General features: G+C 50.9%; 1 protein-coding gene across 6 annotated transcripts in view; it reads left to right on the top strand.

Moving 5' to 3' along the window:
• The window catches only part of fryl (furry homolog, like), a 53,080-nt gene that overhangs the window by 268 nt on the left and 38,020 nt on the right, over nucleotides 1-14,792 (top strand). For 3 of the 6 annotated variants that reach the window (XM_047036835.1, XM_047036836.1, XM_047036837.1), the window contains exons 1-2: nucleotides 8,378-9,166; nucleotides 10,169-10,243. The gene's annotated coding sequence lies outside the window, so the exon portion shown is untranslated. Of the gene's footprint in view, nucleotides 1-5,448; nucleotides 5,513-8,377; nucleotides 9,167-10,168; nucleotides 10,244-13,997; nucleotides 14,645-14,792 lie in introns of those variants that run through there. The other 3 variants (XM_047036839.1, XM_047036841.1, XM_047036842.1) reach the window with 2 other exon arrangements.

A 14,792-nucleotide genomic window follows, 5' to 3' on the forward strand; every position in this document is an offset into this window, starting at 1 on the left:
ACATATCACAACATGTATGTTATTAGACAGCAGTGAATTAAAGATAAGTACCTAGCTGGAACTTGGTGTGAAACAATGACCCTGGATAAATTATGTTGACCCTACCTGTCACAAGATAGAGATTTTTGACAGATTCGTGATGTAAGCATACACCCCTTCAAATAGTGTTCCTGAGAACTTCATTTATACTGTCCAACCACTTTCTAAACCCTTTTCTAACAATAAAGTGCAGTGCTACAAATTCAGATTAAAACTACATTTAATCTGTAAAAAGTAGCTGACTTCTCTGTACTCCGCCTTGCCATATGACGTGCCAGTACCCGACAGAGCCAAAACGATGTTATATAAACTTATTATCGTCACCTCGTAAAGCTAGCTAGTCAGAACAGAAGCCACACCAGTAGACTTTGCTAGCGCGAGGGTAATTCATGACTGGTAGCAAGCTAGTGCTAACGCACTTCTGCACCAAGCGCCTGTTCAGTTGGCCTGTGTGCAGGTTAATGTCATTTATCTAGATAGTGAATTATTATGTTTATGACGAGCTGTCAGGCTAACCACAGTAGCTAGAAAGCGTTTTACCCTCCTACTCAGTCCACTTGCCTTGACAAATCCAAGCTAGCCACATTACGCTAGCTAAGTAACGTTAGCTGATTATTGTTGCAGGCAGAAGAATCTATGCTACCTCAGCTAGCTTCAATCACAGCAGCGAAGGCATTGTTATCAAAACCATGAGCTGTATTAGTAATATACATTAACGTGGCTCAATACACATTTATACATAGACCGTAGGTTACTTTGCTAGTTGAAAAAAGTGGCGCAGAGAGTTTGTTTACGTCATGACTTAAAACGGCGTGTTCCCTTTTTGAAAAGGGTAGTCTAGCTAACAATAAAAACTGTCAAACTGATTGTTCAGACATGTAGCTCTAGCTTTAAGTGAAATAATGTTGGGGGTTCGGTAGTTTGTTCAAGCAACCAATATCTGTCCATCAATAGTAAAAAAAAAAAAAAAAAAAAATCACAGCATTTATTAATTTTCTTAGCTTGGTGTATTACAGTCTGAATATTATCTATAACTGTGAAACATCTGAACACGGGAGTCAGTCAGCTTTGTTTGAGCAGTAGTTTTTAGATGTAGACCAGATAGATGTTAGATAATTGAGATGTTACCCTTAGAATCTCTCCAGGCCTTTCCTGTGCAGGTCTGCAAGCCTGTGACACAGGAAAATCCTGTGACACTGGAAAGGGTTGTGTGTCAGGTCTATTTGGTGCGGTATATTTGGAGAACAACCTATATTATTATGATTATTTAGTTATCAGGGGCTGTTAAATTTGCAGCAAACAAGACTCACAATAGTGCACTTGTTCTTTTTGTGTGGAGAGAGCAGTTAGACTGGAACTCTCTGGCTGGCGGAGGAATCTGGTGGGACAGCAGGGAGGCCAGAGGGAGCTGGAGATGGGGCCAGCTATTTCAGACGTAGGCTGAAGGCCACAAGGGCTTCTTGGTCCAGAGGAGGAGCGTCTGTCTGTCTGGCTTTCGCAGGCCTCGCGTGAACGCTGCTCGGGCTCAGAATAATCAGCGGCCAATTAATTCAAGACCTTTGGTGCCCTTTTCATTGTTGCATAAATACGTTTAGTGACGTCAGCTGTCCGGTGACAGATGGACGCATGCAAACTCTTTATCTGATCTGATGCCGTGTTCTCAGAGCTCTACAGAGAAGCACTCAGAGAGCGGCAGAGTCAGGGCATCTCTGGCTCCAGGAACAGTTGTCTGATCTCTCTCTCTCTCTCTCTCTCTCTCTCTCTCTCTCTCTCTCTCTCTCTCTCTCTCTCTCTCTCTCTCTCTCTCTCTCTCTCTCTGTGTTCTCTCTCTCTGTGTTCTCTCTCTCTCTCTCTCTGTCTCTCTCTCTCTCTGTGTTCAGTCTCTCTCTCCCTCTGTTCTCTCTCTCTCTCTCTGTTCTCTCTCTTTCTCATGAGATAGAGATGTGTTTGTATGTTGTGTATATAGTTCACGTAACACAAAACCATAGCGTTGTTGGGACAGCGGTATTACCATAACTTGCCACAAAAACCACCCTTTTTTCTAGTTGTGTGACTGGTCAGGTATGAGATCCCTGGTGAAGAGTGAACCACTGAGGTCTCCCTCTCTGTCCAATCCAGACCAAAGGTCTGTGATCCTCCCACATCCCTGTTTGGACAGGCCACTGGTGGGGCAGATGTGTACACGCACACATAGACACACACACATAGACACACACACACAGACACACACACACAGACACACGCGTACGGTAGACACACAGACATGGACGCACGCAGACATGCACACACGCACGTATACTAGTAGACACATACAGTCTCTTTCCACAGAAAGTGCTGGGAACCTGTCCTGATTGCAGAGGGAGGGCTCGTCTATCAGCGATTACCCGGGACATAAATCTGGGGAATGTGTTTGGTTCTATCCAGTAAGGCATTAATGGCATTGATGAAAGTAGGGATGAAAGACCAGACCGAGTAGACCTACCCACCCCCGTAAGCTGTTCTCCTGCTAGGCTAACCCCCCCCCCCCCCCCCCCCCCCCCCCCCCCACTCCTCGCACCAGGATTACAGCAGAGTTCCCATGCATGTCCAGAGGTGACCACTAAAATATGATGATGTAACCCCGGAGGGCCGAGCGAGCAGCAAGCCTGGCCCCTCTCTCCGAGGCCTTTCCGGTTCATTCTGTAATGACGGTCAGTTATGCAAGCGACGCTCGGCGTTTACCAAGTATGTGGTTTTGACGCGAGGGTGAGGTGACCCTTTTGGCTGCAGTATGGGTCAGTGTTGAGGAAAAATCGTCCTGTTTCACTTCTCGGCAGGAGACAAGAGGATGTGCTTCGCCCCTTCCACCATTGTGTCGCCTTCAGCCAATCAGACAGGGTCTTTAGCCTGGCATGTGCGACAGCCTGGATTTGGGCTCGTTGTACGTGTGCTGGGTGTGTTGTTTTACCTGCAACACCTGCTCCTGTGTCTTCTGACCCCAGGTGACCCGGGGGCTGTATCAGGCTGACAGGAAGTGAGTCACTGCTGTGTTCCTATTAACCAGCTCCTGTCGACCACATTGTTGATTAAACCAGAACAGTTGGTTTATGGTTCTGTGTGTGTGTGTGTGTGTGTGTGTGTGTCTGTGTGTGTGCGCTTGTTTGCTTGAAGCTGAATAATTAACCTGAACCGCAGCAGGAAGGAAAAACGTAAAAAAGCTGCTAACCTTTGCATGTTAGTTTGACTAAAGGCGCCATTGCCACTTTAGAAAGGGGTTACACACACACAGCCACACGCACACAGCCTCACGCATGCATAGCTGTTCCTTATTAGAGCGACTCCTCCCTGTAAAGTTGTGCCACTCTGAAAATAAAAGGCTCTTTCTCATTAGATGCACTGAGAGGTTGTTTTCTGCGACACAGAAAGGCGGCTTTAGCTCAAAATAGCCTATAATTGAGCCTTGGCAGGGCCAAGTATTCTTGGCTTGGTGAGAGTTGGGAACGGCTTGGCCCAACTGATGTTTGACTTCACCAGAGAAACCACCCTGTCCTCTCCAGAAGAAGACCTGCCTGGGCCTCCAGCTCTCTGTGTGGCTGTGTGTGTGTGTTTGTGGCTGTGTGTCACTGTGTTTTTCTTTGTGAATCTGTGTGTCTCTGAGTGTGTATACCTGGGGACACCTCTCTCGTATCTTGTTTTCAAAGTCCCTCATGGTGGGAGGGGGGGGGGAGAGCTCTTTAAACATTCAAATATCATTTCTGTCTGTGCGGTCACATCAAAGGCCTGTCCGTCAGGATAGCATCTCCCTGTTTCCTGGCCCGTCAGCGCTAGTGATTACACGGCGTCCAGGCCTGTCATTAGCCGCTGGGGGATCCGGGTGGAAACGAGTCGGTTTCTCCCGCATGCTCGCATCTGCTTGGGAGAACTCAACTATTCAAGCATAACCTTTGGAAGCCATGTTTGGGAATGTGCGTGTGTGTGTGTGTGTGTGTGTGTGAGGACTGGAATGACCCTCTTCACTGGACGGTAGAGGGGTTCAGCTCATTCGTTAGAGAAGTTGAATGCAGAGGTCGCAGGTTCAAATCTATAATAGTTAAAAGCGTCTGCTAAACAAATACATGAAGTCATCAAGGTGGCTGGTCTGGGTCGTTTGTACTTCCCCTCCCTCTCTCCCAGCTGGAGACAAGCTGCCCTGTACTGTTTGGTTCGTGACAAGGACCCTACCTGGGATTAGATATAGTGTGTGTGTGTGTGAACTGTAAATGTTTGTTCATGACCGTGACCTTACCTGTCTCTTCTCCAGCTGGATCTAGGCCTATATATAGTGTGTGTGTGTGTGTACATGTTTGGTACATGAGCAGCACTTCCTGCCCGGGATGTGACTACTTCCTCTCTTCTTCTGCTGTGATGCCACTATATATAGAGCACGACCTTAGTGTGTGTCACTGTGTGTGTGTGTGTGTGTCTGAGACTGTGTGTGTGTGTGTGTGTCTGGAACTTTGTGTGTGTCTGAGACTGTGTGTGTGTGTTGTGGTCTCTGTTTCCCCAGTGTTCTCATGGCTCTATGTGTTTCTGGAGCAGCTAAGCGAGCAGGAAGTCAGCTCTGTTATTCACAGGTCTGTCACCAAGTTAGACGCACCGTGTGTGTTTCAGTGAATGTGTGTGTGTGTGAGTGACTGAATGTGTGTGTGTGTGTGTGTGTGTGTGGGGGGGGATTTCCGTCAGTTCTGGGTGTTTTCAGTTTCAACTTGGTGACAGTGCTGACCTGTTCTCACACTTTAAGCCCTTTAGTATGCTCTTGTACCACAAACACACACATTCTCACGCTGGCTGACTGGCAAATCGCCATGTCTTAATAGTCTACATGTATTCATTTAGCAGACGGTTTTAGACTAACGTGTAGCCTAATATTTCTCTCCCAATGCATTTGCTCTGAATTGAGTCTTAAAAATTCCAGAACAAAGGAATCCCCCTTTCAGTTCATGTCTTTTACAATCCAGCAGCGAGTGTTTTCTAAAATCTCAAATGTTATGGAACCTGAATGAGCTGTGACGGAAGTGCAGCTTCAGGTACGAGCTCGCTCGAATGTATCTCTGTTATCACTGAGCGGAAAGGTGTCTTGGTTATCACTGAGCTAAAAGGTATCTTATGTAACTGGTCGAGGGAGGGAGGTGTAATCTCCAGATTATTGCTCAGGAAATTGTAATCCTGGCTGTTCTCTGCCTGCCGGGCCGGACCGGGCTGCAGCAGAACCTAGCTGACCTGGGTTACCCCGACCTCTGACCTGGGTACTGCTACCCTGACCTCTGACTCTGTCAAGTGCTGTATATTTATTAAATTAAGATTAGGGTTAGTATGTCTGGTCGTCGCTGTGTTGAACCATGTCGTTTTTGGTGTCTTTTTGAGAGATGATGCGTTTCCTGTGTGTTCCAGATCGCAGTGTCATCGTGGGACCCGTGCTTCCTGCCCCTCCCGGCTGCTGCCCTATGGCCTGAAGGTAGGCCACGCCTCCTCCTCTCTGGGGGGTGGAGGGAGGGAAAGGGGGGGGGGGGGGGCGATCAACCTCCTCCATGCTCAGATAAGCACTGTGGGAACGGTGGATTAGCCCAACTTCACCCTCTGGAAGGGGGGGGGGGGGAGCGGGGGGCATTAGAGCGCGACACGTTCGTTGATCAGCCGTGAGCCTTTGCTTGTTCTGCCGGAGCAAAACTGCTGGTGGACACCGACGTGGGAGCCTGGACACTTCGCGGTGGACGTCAGGGTGCGCTCGGTTCGGCCTCTCGTGCGTGCCGTGTGGCACTTGAACCACGTAGTGAGAACTTGGCTATGTGATCGGTCGCATGTGCTGTTTTCGTTTTTGGGAGCGACGGTCAGCCACTGGCGAGGGTCCTAAGGCTGACCTCGGGTCCTGACACGAGACGCACCGACTGTGTGAGACTGAACAGTGGATTCTGTGCAGGCAGAGAAACAGAGAGACAGACAGGTATACAGACAGACAGGTAGGCAGACAGTTCTGCAGGCCAGTCTATATACCAGGCCAGTCTATATACCAGGCCAGTCTATATAACACACTCTTTGGAGTCTGTGGCATCAGGAAATGCTGACGGTGCGGCGCCCTGACCTCCCCAATGCAGTGCGTGTCGTGACCACCGGGGGGCGCTCCAGTATCACTGGCCACACCACCCTGCTGCTGCTGAGATGTGGACGCAGCTCTCTGACCCTGCTGTCAGGGGAGGGAGGGTTATCATGGGTGGAAGAGGGGAAGAAGGGAGGGAGGGTTATGGCTGGAAGAGAAAGAGGGCGGGAGCTGGATGAAAGGTGCCAGGAAAGGAGTGAGAGGGTGAGAGATAGAGAGCATCAGGGTCAGGAAAGGTGAGGGAGGGAGGGAGTGATGATGCTGTGTGTGTGTGTGTGTGAGAACCCTAAGCAGCAGAGGAACGCTGAGTATTGTTCCCTGCTTCCTCTTCCACATTCCTGCATGATTGGTATCTGGGCCTCCTGCTCTATTGTTCCAACCCAACATGGCCAACCTGGCCCCCACACCCTGGACCCCCACACCCTGGCCCCCCACACCCTGGCCCCCACGCCCTGGACCCCACACCCTGGCCCCCACGCCGTGGCCCCCACACCCTCAGCAACATGGCCAACAGTGTGTGTGTGTGTGTGTGTGTGTGTGAAGAGAGACTGGATAGAGAGGGGGGTAATCGTGGAATACTGAACTACATGGCACTACAATGTAACAATAATGTTTTCATTTACATATGGGGATGATTTGAACCTGCAACCTTGATTTGCAGTCAAATGCTCTAACCATTGCTACACACAGTGAACCCAGCATTGTACAAACAGAGGAGAGGAACGCAATCAGCATCCCCATGTTGTTGATTTCATCATCCTCCCCCCTCCCCTCCCCCAGGGCCTGGACTAGGCAGGGGGTTGAGGGGGGGGGGGGGTGCTCAGCACACACTGTCCTCTTCACCACTCTCAACACAGTGTACTCTGTTCTGTCATTACAGTCTGCATGCTGGCCTCTAGGGGGCATGTGCCTGCCAAAACCCTGACTCTGCTCTCTCTCTCTCTCTCTCTCTCTCTGTCTCTCTCTGTCTCTCTCTGTCTCTCTCTGTCTCTGCTCTCTCTCTGTCTCCCCCGCTCTCTCTCTCCCACTCTCTTTCTCCCTCTGCTGTCTTGTGTTTGTTCTGCTCTCTTTTCTTTCTGCACTCACACACACACACGCACACATACACACACAGACACACACACACCAACAACCACAACAACAAATGTAGTTGGTGCCGGGTGGATACAACTAACAATGACATTGGAAAAAGTGTTTATTTCCGATTTTTCCTTTCTGTGTGTGTAAGAGTTTGTATTCTGAGTGTGTGTGTGTGATGTGAGAGTGTGTGTGTTTGGTAGAGAGCAGCTTCAGCAGCAACACTGTACCAGTCTGAAGAACAGTTACATCATCGGCCTGACATTCTTATACTGAGGCCCTGGGTGTGAACACTTCCTCTTTCTCTGGTCACGCACACACACATGCACACACACATGCACACACACACATGCACACACACATGCACACACTCACTCACACGCACACACACACACAGTCATACACTCACACATAGTCACTCTGGCACGCACGCATGTACACACTACACAAACTTGCTACACAAACAAGAGTTGTCACGGCTTGTTTTTGGTCTTTGTTTTGCAATTGTTTTGCAAACAACCCAGCTTGGCTCACAAAATGACCTTGTTGTTCCACTAATGAACCTAGGGGGCGATGCTGGGTGAAGTGTCCTGGTGCTGGTGTATATTGCGTCTGTGTGTGTGTGGTAGCTTACATGACACAGCTTCCCTCATGATAAGGGTTATCTCCCAGGGCAGGCCAAAGAAGGAGCAGGACTCAACTCTTTCACTTTCCTTTCTCTTACCACAGATCCTTCATCCCTCTCTCTCTCTCTCTCTCTCTCTCTCTCTCTCTCTCTCTCTCTCTCTCTCTCTCTCTCTCTTTCTCTTTCTCTTTCTCTCTTCTCTCTTCCTCTTTCTCTCTTCTCTTTCTCTTTCTCTTTCTCTTTCTCTCTCTCTCTCTCTCTCTCTCTCTCTCTCTCTCCATCCCTCTTTGTCATCCCTCCCTTCCCCACATCTTTCACTCTGTCCTCATCCCTCTCTGACTCCTTCATCCCTCGCTCCGTCTGCAGGGGCGAGAGACGCCAGCAGGGCTGTTGTGTTCTCAGTTTTGATTGGCTGAGGGCCCAGACGGGCCTTATCTCGTGTGGAACATGTCCTGGGCCCGCCCCTGATAGCGGCAGGCTGGCCACGCCCTCTTTTAATGATGTCACTCTTGGGGAAGAGTGCCACGCTAGCGCGTGTGTGTCCACTCCCCTGCCGAGCACACAGGTGGGGTTTGCTGCTGGGATCTGGTCTGACGACAGCTGCTTCTCTGGGCTTCAGCTGGCACAGAGACGCAGGGCAGGGCTCAGAGAGGTAGAGGAGAGGAGAGCACAGTACAGTAGAGTTCAGAGAGGTTGAGGAGAGGAGAGCACAGTACAGTAGAGTTCAGAGAGGTAGAGCAGAGAACATTAGAGCAGATAAGCAGCAGACTGCAGTAACAGTACAGCAGGCTGCAGGTTGGTACAGGGGTGGCCTGGCCTTCAGGAGAGGGGGAGAGAGAAAAAGAGGGGGAGAGAGAGAGCGAGAGGGAGAGGGGGGAGTCGGGGTGAGATGGGGTTGCAGGACCAAGGCCACACAGTGACAGAGCAGTTGGACCGAGAGCTGGACTAAGAAAGGGAGAGCTACAAAGAGACATGCGAAGAAGCATAAAGAGAGAGATGGAGACTTTATGTGCAGAGAGACACATTGACGTATAGAGGCAGAGGGAGAGCTTGGAGAGAGGGAGTGATAAAGAAAGGTAGCGAGGCGTGGTGCGCTGAGATGGAGTTCCTGAGGAGCCTGGTCCCCACGGTGATATCAGGGGAGGGGGTTGCCCCGGAGACGGCGTTGTCGCGGGAGAAGGGGGCGGCGGCATTGCCGCGGGAAACGGGCCCCCGCCTGCTGAGCATGAGGCGCCTGAGCCTGTTGGCCATGGGCTCGACCGTCCAGGAGGAGGACGCCTCCGCCAGGCCGCCGCGCCCCACTGGCCTGAGAGGTACCCAGGACATGCGGGGTCAGAGGTCAGCGAGGGAGAGAGGGGTCAGGAAGGGAGAGAGAGAGAGGGAGGGATAAAGTGAGGGGTCAGGGGTCATGGCCTGAGCAGTGCTGTTAGCTCTGGGCTGTTATAGAGGTGGTGGCTGTATTGTAGAGGCGTCTCACACAGTCCAGATACAGTTATTAGCTTCAGAGTTATTACGACCATAAAAGCTGTGATTGTGCAGTCCTCTCTCTTCATGTCGTGCAGCCCGGTCTGCTGTGTCCTGTAGTAGCAGGGACACGGTGACCTAAGATGTGGGTTAACGTTGAGATGGTGAGATGTTATTGTTGTTCACCGTGGCAGGTAGCTGACACGTGTTTACTCTGCACCGTGCCAGGTAGATACAGACAGTTCCTTGACTGAACCACACACTTCTGATCCTTGATTTTCTGCTATACATATACCACATGCACTACTTGTACATCGCTTTGGATACAATTTAAATGTAAAATTGGTTAGGGTGGCTCCACCACATGACTGAGCCTAGTGTTCATCTCTGGTCACATCTGGAGACCAAACTAGACTAGGTTTTATCTGTTAGCCTTACTGTATGATAAAAGGGTTTTAGTCTCATCAGTTACCTTTAGACCTAGTTTTATTATCGCTAGACTGGGTCAGAGGGTTTGTTTTTCTCTGTGACTGAACTAATTGCATAATCATCTAGTTTGAGAGAGGCCAGAGACACTGCAATAGAGGCAGAGAAGGCAGGGAGGCAGAGGGGCATTTTGGTTCAGGTTAGAGTCAGCAGAGTCATCCTTGCAGGCAGATCTGTCCTGATAGCCCCAGTCTCGTGCTGAAGGCCCCCTCAGGGCTTTCCTGTGTGGAGGCAGCAGGGGGTCCAGACTGCCCCCCCCCCCCTGCCTCAGACTCAGCCCTGTTACAACCCTTTCTCTCTCCCCTCTTCTCCTAATCTTCTCTCTCTCTCTCTCCCTCTCCGCCTGTCTGTTTCTCCGCGACTAGGACACCTCCTCCATATTAGACGAGAACTCTCCTATCCTGACGATGACGATGATTGTGGTGGGTGTGGTCGTCATGGTGAGTTGTGTGTGTGTGTGAGGGCTTTCTGAGGGGTCTATAGTGTCTTGTGGCTTTTAAGATCCTCCTGTCCTCCTCTCCTTCTGTCCTTTCTCCTTTCTACTCTCCTCTCCTCCTCTCGCTTCCTTTCCTCCTCCACTCTCCTCCCCCTCTCCTCTCTTTTCTGATGCTCTCCTCCTCTCCTCTCCTAGTTTTCGGGATGGTACTGTGTCATGTCTCAGGCAGGCACACCGTGACCTCACCACTAAGCTCGATAGAAGCTGTCTCCGGAGATTGATTTGATTAGGAAAGGTATTTGGTTAAAGGGTGCTGCAAATTTTCCCTGAAATGAAGGGTGTGTATGTGTCTGACTGGGTGTGTCCTTGTAGGATCTCTGTTTAATAGCGGGTGTTGACTGTGTGCACAGTGCCCTGTTGTTGGGTACATTTCCTGGAAAAACCAGGCCACCTCACCTCAGTTGCTGGCTATCCAGGTAGTGCTAGCTAAGTTAGCGTCTGTATTCAGGCTCCTAGCTGAGTCAGCACTGGTTTGACCTGGCTGCTGCAGCTACCTGTGTTGGCATCTGCAGCTAGAGCTGAGTTAGCATCCGTATGGTCAGACAGCAACCTGGGTAACATGAGTTAGCATCCGTATGGTCAGACAGCAACCTGGGTAACATGAGTTAGCATCCGTATGGTCAGACAGCAACCTGGGTAACATGAGTTAGCATCTGTATGAACAGGTGACACTGGAGCCAATGTTGTCTCGGATCATGTTGCTTCTCATCAGGTTAAACCAAGGTGTGTGTGTTTGTGTGTGTGTTTCCATGGTTCTCCGTGGGTGTCTGAGTCTGGCTCTGTAGGAGCTCTCCTCCTCTGACCTCAAAGCTGCTCTCTCCTGGAACCACTTTGCTTCTCTGGATTTGGTATTCAAATCTCTGCAAAGTGGCTTTACTAACTGCCCTGGTGGAGAGACTTCCGCGGAGACGGCAGCGATCAAGAAAATCACGCCTGGTGTTGCTGGTAGTTAGGTATCGGCTGCGTCCCGAGTGACATACTTTTACTTTTAGTCAGTACTGCAGCTGACCTTACCAAGTAGGAACTGTTGCATGCAGTGCGTAATGCAGACAAGGAAATGTACTTCTTTGCCTTGCTCTAGCACAGCCTCGTATCGGTCCGCTACTGTGAGACTTCACTGTTGACTCCTCGCCTGCAAGGTTTGGGGGTAGGAATAGCCGGTGAAGTACGCTGGCTGGCTGGTTGTTGTAGTTCACCATGGGGTGTGTGCGTATGGCGTGTGTGTCTGTGTGTCTATGGCGTGTGTTTATGTGTGTTGTTATTGCGGATGTGGATTTCGTCACCACATTTCATCATGACTCATATCCTGCCTGCAACCACAGAGACTGACACGGTTAGCCTTCCTCCTTTTCATCCTCTTGCCCCCAGAGAGCCGGTGTGGTGGTCCTGGCCCAGACGTTCTCGAGTCAGGAAAGACGAGTCATGCTAAATGAAGCATCTATGTTCACAAGGCTCTGCCAAACTGGGACGGGACTGGACCAAACCAGTCTGGATGCAGATATGTGTGGTGTCTTATACCGTCAGTAGTGTCGGGGTTGGTTAAACACGTGCTGATCTGAGGGCGTCTGGGCAGCGCCCTGTGCCATCCCTTGTAAAAAAAAATGTACAGACAAAAGATAAAGCACAGACAAAAGTTACAGCTCTGTCTATCAATTGTTTTTCTTCCCCCATCCCTGGTGAAGAGCACCCAGGACAGGAAGTGCCTGTCCTGGGTGACAGGAAGTCTGAAGCCTGGCTCTGAAGCCTGGAGAGCTAGCTGTCAATCACGCAGCTACCTACTCCTAAGACCTTTGCAGACACTCACATTACAGTTTAGCTAACTGTGTCAGTTTAGCTAGCTACAACTGTACATTGTTAGCTTTGCATGTTATCTTCTACTGCTGTACATTGTGAGATTGCTATCTCACTCTAACCACTGTTACCTTAGCTCACGCCGACCACTGCACACTGTTAGCTTAGCTAGCTTACTGCAACCACTGTGCACTGTTAGCTTAGCTAGCTCACTCTGACCACTTTGCACCGTTAGCTTAGCTAGCTATAAATTGTGTAATCCTGTCCATCCCTTGGCCTTTAATACCCTTTCGGTTGACTGTTCATCTTGTTGATTTGGTGCTGCATTCCAGAGAAACTGACTTCTGTTTACACCCAACAGAGGTGTGTGTTTGTGTATGTCGACATGGACAGGTCAGGTGTGTCTGGATGGAACAGCGCTGTCAGTACACTGGTGTTACTGGCACAAGGAAGGACATCCCAGGATGCATTGCAGCAGGCACTGTTTCAGTCGCTCAGTGGAGTACAGTTCTAGAAGGCTTCCTTAGAGCAGGACACTGCAGAGCTGCAGAATGGAGGGGGGTGAGTAGGGAAAGGGTGAGGAGGTGGAGGGATGGGGGACTTGGGAGGGTGATGAGGAGGGAGGGCTGAGGGACTGGGAGGGAGGGGTGAGGGACTGGGAGGGAGGGGTGAGGGACTGGGAGGGAGGGCTGAGGGACTGGGGAGGAGGGGGGGGGGGGGTAGTGTGACAAAGCAGTCCTTTGTGGAGTGTGTTTGTTTACAATGAGCTGTGGTCTGTTTTGCATGAGGGGCAGTCATGTGGCCCAGGGAGAGAAAGAGAGACAGAAGAAAGCAGGGGCAGAGAGAGAGAGAGAGAGAGAGAGAGAGCGAGGGAGAAAGAAAGAAAGATAGATATAGAGAGGAGGCAGAGGCAGAGATTGAACCAGAGAGATAAACGGCAGACTTTGTTGGCATGCGTCTTCTGGGATGTTTAGTGAACAATGCTAATCCTCAGATCAGCCCTGTGTCTGTGGTTGTCATGTGTCTGTCTGTGTCCTTCCAAGTCCTTTGCACGCGCTCACATTCATGCACACTGCTGGCTTTGAACAGTGACGTAACTGTGCCCCCTGGGCGGGGTTCAGTGTGTTGACCCTGGCAGGTGAAAGGTCAAACGTCCAAACCAGTCTCGTGTGCAACCCTGTCTGTCGGTGTGTTTAGGCTTCAGCAGGAGTTGGGCGTGTGTGAGAAACAGAGCTTTTATAGCTGGAATGTTTTGAGTATTTTTAGCGGAGGCCTATACTTTCCTGTTTGGGTTGGAACAGTGCTGAATGAAGTTACAATGGATGTGGAAGTACACTGCTGCGGAGTGCGTGTGTGTGTGTGTGTGTCTCTGTGTGTGTGTGTGTGTGTGTGTACCTCCTTCTTCCTCTCCCCTCTCACTCTACTTCTCTTCCTCCCCCTTTCTCTCCCCCCCCCTCCTCCTCTCTTCTCTTTTCTCCTCTCTTCTCTTTTCTCCTTTCTCTTCTCTCTCTTTCTACTCTCTCTCTTCTCCTTCCTGCTGCAGTCTAAGATGACGCATCAATATTTCTGAGAAGCAAACAGGAAGTGGTCTTGTGATTGGCTAGGGGAGAGGGCTGCTGTAGTGTGATTGGGCGAGGGAGAGGGGTGCCGTCGTGTTATTGGCTGGTGGAGAGGGGTTCGGTTTTAGTAGACTGGAGCAGGGCCAGAAAACACTCGCAGCACTCTGATGACATCACCGCCCCCCTCCCCATCCCAGCTATTGAAACAAACCCTCTCTGTGGACCAGCAGGGGGGAGGGAGCCATCACTGAGAGAGAGAACAAGAGCTAGTGAGTGAGGGGAGGAGTTGTCCACCAGCGAATGGCGAGTGAGAGCGGGCGGGCGGTAGGAGGGAGGGTTTGGGGGGGGGGGGGGGGTGGAGAATAGCTGACAGAGCTCGCAGGCTCACACAGGAAGAGGAGAGCAGAGGGAATATCGCTCCGCTCAGAGCACTCCGTTCCACCCCTCGTTCTCCCTGCGAGGAGAGCACTGCTGGGTTCTGCCAGCGGCCAGGTAGCGAGACCAACCAGGACCGGCCCAGCCAGAACCGGAAGAAAACCAGAACTGGACCAACCAGAACTGGAAGGGAACCAGAACTGAACTGGCTTAGAAGCTGAGGAGTCTGGTGGGACTAGTGGATGGAGGACACACTGAGATCTTGACTAAGGTCCTAGTAGGAAGGAGCAGTGAGGAGCAGACAGGAGCAGTGAGGAGCAGACGGGAGCAGTGCTCTTCCCCAGGGACCTCCGTCCTCCAGCCCTCTCAGGTGTTTCTCAGGATGACCTCCCAGACCCGCTGTGGAGGCTAGGACGGCCTCGTTGACCGGAGGGGTGTGAAGAAGGAGGTGTATGCGTGTGTGAGGACGTGTGTGTGTGTGTGTGAGAGAGAGAGAGAGAGGACAGTGCAGGGTGCTTGGCCTGTGCTGCGGCCGTCAGGCTAGATAGACGTCATGCTGAGCCTGCACGATTCTGTCTTCTTTGAGATCAACATCAAGTCGCTGCTCAAGTCCTGGAGCTGTGAGTACCCTGCTAGGCCTCTCTCTCCTCCGTCCCTCTCTCTCTTTCTTCTCCTCTCTTCCCTCCCTCCATGTCCCTCCCTCCATCCTCTTCTCTTCTCCTTTCCTTTGTTTCCTCTTCCCTCTCACTGGAGGAGAGATGGAGGAGA

The sequence above is a fragment of the Hypomesus transpacificus genome, chromosome 16 (genome assembly GCF_021917145.1).
Source record: "Hypomesus transpacificus isolate Combined female chromosome 16, fHypTra1, whole genome shotgun sequence".
Taxonomy (NCBI): Eukaryota; Metazoa; Chordata; class Actinopteri; order Osmeriformes; family Osmeridae; genus Hypomesus; species Hypomesus transpacificus.